At 45.0% G+C, this 2,629-nt stretch overlaps 1 long non-coding RNA gene across 2 annotated transcripts; it reads right to left on the bottom strand.

The window, feature by feature from the left end:
• Positions 1–602: 602 nt before the first annotated feature.
• LOC120041914 lies at positions 603–2,050 on the bottom strand. 2 transcript variants are annotated; one of them, XR_005475984.1, is made up of 3 exons: positions 1,881–2,050; positions 765–821; positions 603–662 (listed from the first exon to the last, which is right to left on the bottom strand). It is a non-coding gene; the product is annotated as an uncharacterized LOC120041914 (long non-coding RNA). The 2 variants fall into 2 exon arrangements; XR_005475985.1 differs by lacking the exon at positions 1,881–2,050 and adding an exon at positions 925–959.
• Between the last annotated feature and the right edge of the window lie 579 nt (positions 2,051–2,629).

Below are 2,629 nucleotides of genomic sequence, written 5' to 3'. Positions count from 1 at the left end.
TAATGCAGAAGCAATAAGCATTGTAAAGGATGATAGAACACATCAAATTAATGTGAACATGAGGACACAAAGGAGAGATTTAATTAAAAGATCATCTTTTAATACTTTTTTATGCTGAAGATTTTTAATGCTGAAAAAATTCTATGTATGGCAAATCCACTCTGGGCAAATGGCCTGTTGAACAAAAATAAAAAAATAGTTAACATCCTTGCTATTTTAGCCACTTGCTATGTTAAAGAAAAATCTCAGTTAATGATGAATGGATACAATTTGGAAGGATTTTCCAGAGTCATACCTCAGTAGGGTAGAGTGTCAGGTGGCACAACCATTGGTGCCATGAGGTCAACGTGTGAAGGAGGGAGCAAGCCAGAGAGCTGTCTAGGAAGCAGTCCAGGCCCATGGCTTGGAGGCTTTGAGTTGGTCCCATCATTGTAATGTATTGTAGGGTATTTGCTGCCCCATAGACCTGCTGGTAGTGGGAAAGCTGTTAGCAGGAGACCACCAGGGACATCTATGATCGGCTGACACAGTCTTGGTTAAACCACATGAATTCTAAAGCAATATTCACCTGCTTTCATAGAGTAAGGATTCACTCCTTTGGGGCCAGTGTTCCCCTGATATCCATATGTCCCCATCGGTGGAGGTGGTGGTACACACTTGTTCTGTAAAACACATCAACACATTTTCCAAATTGTTAGTAATATTATCAGTTGAAATACAATGGTTGTTCACTGTTTTTAATTTCATTGAATTTAAGTGTGTACCTCAGCCTTGGGCTCAGTTTTGTTAACCCATCTGTGCAGAGTTGGATCCCAGACAATCTGAGGAAGAAGATGTTAGCAATGTGAAGCAAGCCACAATAAAAAAAAATTATCCACTCAATTGTCTCTACATAGAATATAGTGTTAAGAACCAGTTCCTTACAGATCTGTCTTTGTCCTCAGGTAGATGAACCTCCTTCTTATTAAATCTTCCACTCCCAAAAAACCCAGCTGAGCCAGCCTCCACTGTTATTGTGAACAGCAGGGGTCTCGGGCTCAGCCACCGGCCGGCTGCCAGTCTGGCACTGAGAAGTGGCCTCGGAGTGTTCCGGCTTGGTGATGGACATCATAGCAGGATGCTCAACATATCTAAGTCGGACATCTGTAATAAGTGGGAGAAGTCAGGCCACTCTGCTCATGTCACCATACAGAACAATTACTGGCTGACAGGTAGAAACGTCTGGCTCTGATACTCTGTTACAACCCAATCTTAACCTACACGCAGGGAGGTTACTCCAGGACTCTGCGATCGCATTGTTTTGGTTGCAAAATCAACAATTCCCTGCATATTATGCGAGGGCTTACAAATTTGACCAATCGCCAAACTATTTCTGCATAAAATAGTCACATCATCACAATATTATCGCATAGAACTGACCCATTACCACAGTACAAAAAGAGGGCTCGCAATTTCAACCAATCACCGCACATTTACTGCATAATATGGTTCAATCAAGCCACACATCAACACAGTTTTTTCCCTTGTCAGCGCATTTTTGCAACTAATTGGACAAAACAATTGCATATTGCTATGCAAAATGTCATAATTTTGCTGCAAAATATTTATCCGCAAATATCAAAAAAATCCATGCGAAATCCTGGAGAGATTCACTGGAGTATGAAAATGTATACACTCACTACTGTAAGTCGCTCTGGATAAGAGCGTCTGCTAAATGACTAAAATGTCAAAGTAAAATGGAGCTAAACCTGTTTTATGTAGAAAATGCATGAAATTATTACAGATATACACTCACATGAGCCATACATTTAACCTATCACAACTTATTATCAAGCTATCACAATGGTAATTTCTTTACTAATTAGGTAAGTTTAAGTGACCTCTTCTCTTGGAATAGAAATCCACAGGTGGAGTACACGCTCCACCATCCCATTTCCACAGTGGTGCCACCATGGGGATGATGGGAGGTGGTTGTGGATGATTGTGTCCATTCTTCACAGGGACACTGGTTGTGAGGAAGATCTCCTCCCTCTCTGCAGGGACACTAGCCTTTGGGACGATCCACTCCCTGTGCGCAGGGACGCTGGCCTTCTGGAGGATCTCCTCCCTCTGTGCAGGGATGAGGCCTGATGCTCGGAGGATCTCCTCCCTCTGCGCAGTGATGCTAGCTGCTGAGAGAATCCCCTCCCTCTGTACAGGGACACTGGCTGTTTGGAGGATCCTCTCCCTCTGTGCAGGGATGAGGCCTGATGCTCGGAGGATCTCCTCCCTCTGCACAGTGATGCTAGCTGCTGGGAGAACCCCCTCCCTCTGTGCAGGTACACTGGCTGTTTGGAAGATCCCCTCCATCTCAGCAGAGACACTTGCCTTTGGGACAATCCCCTCTCTGTGCGCAGGGACACTGGCCATTGGGACGATTCCCTTCCTCTGCGCAGTGACACTGGCCATCAGGAGGATCAACTCCTTTTGTGCAGGGATGAGGCCTGATGCTCTGAGGATCTTCTTCTTCTGCGCAGTGATAGAAGATGCTGGAAGAATCCCTTCCCTCTGTGACGGGATGAGGCCTGATGCTCGGAACATCTCCTCCCTCTGCGCAATGATGCTAGGTGCTGAGAGAACCCCCTCCCTC

The sequence above is a fragment of the Salvelinus namaycush genome, unplaced genomic scaffold, assembly GCF_016432855.1.
Source record: "Salvelinus namaycush isolate Seneca unplaced genomic scaffold, SaNama_1.0 Scaffold58, whole genome shotgun sequence".
Taxonomy (NCBI): Eukaryota; Metazoa; Chordata; class Actinopteri; order Salmoniformes; family Salmonidae; genus Salvelinus; species Salvelinus namaycush.
The sequence above is the reverse complement of the archived record's forward strand: the minus strand, read 5'-3'. Positions and strand labels throughout refer to the sequence as shown.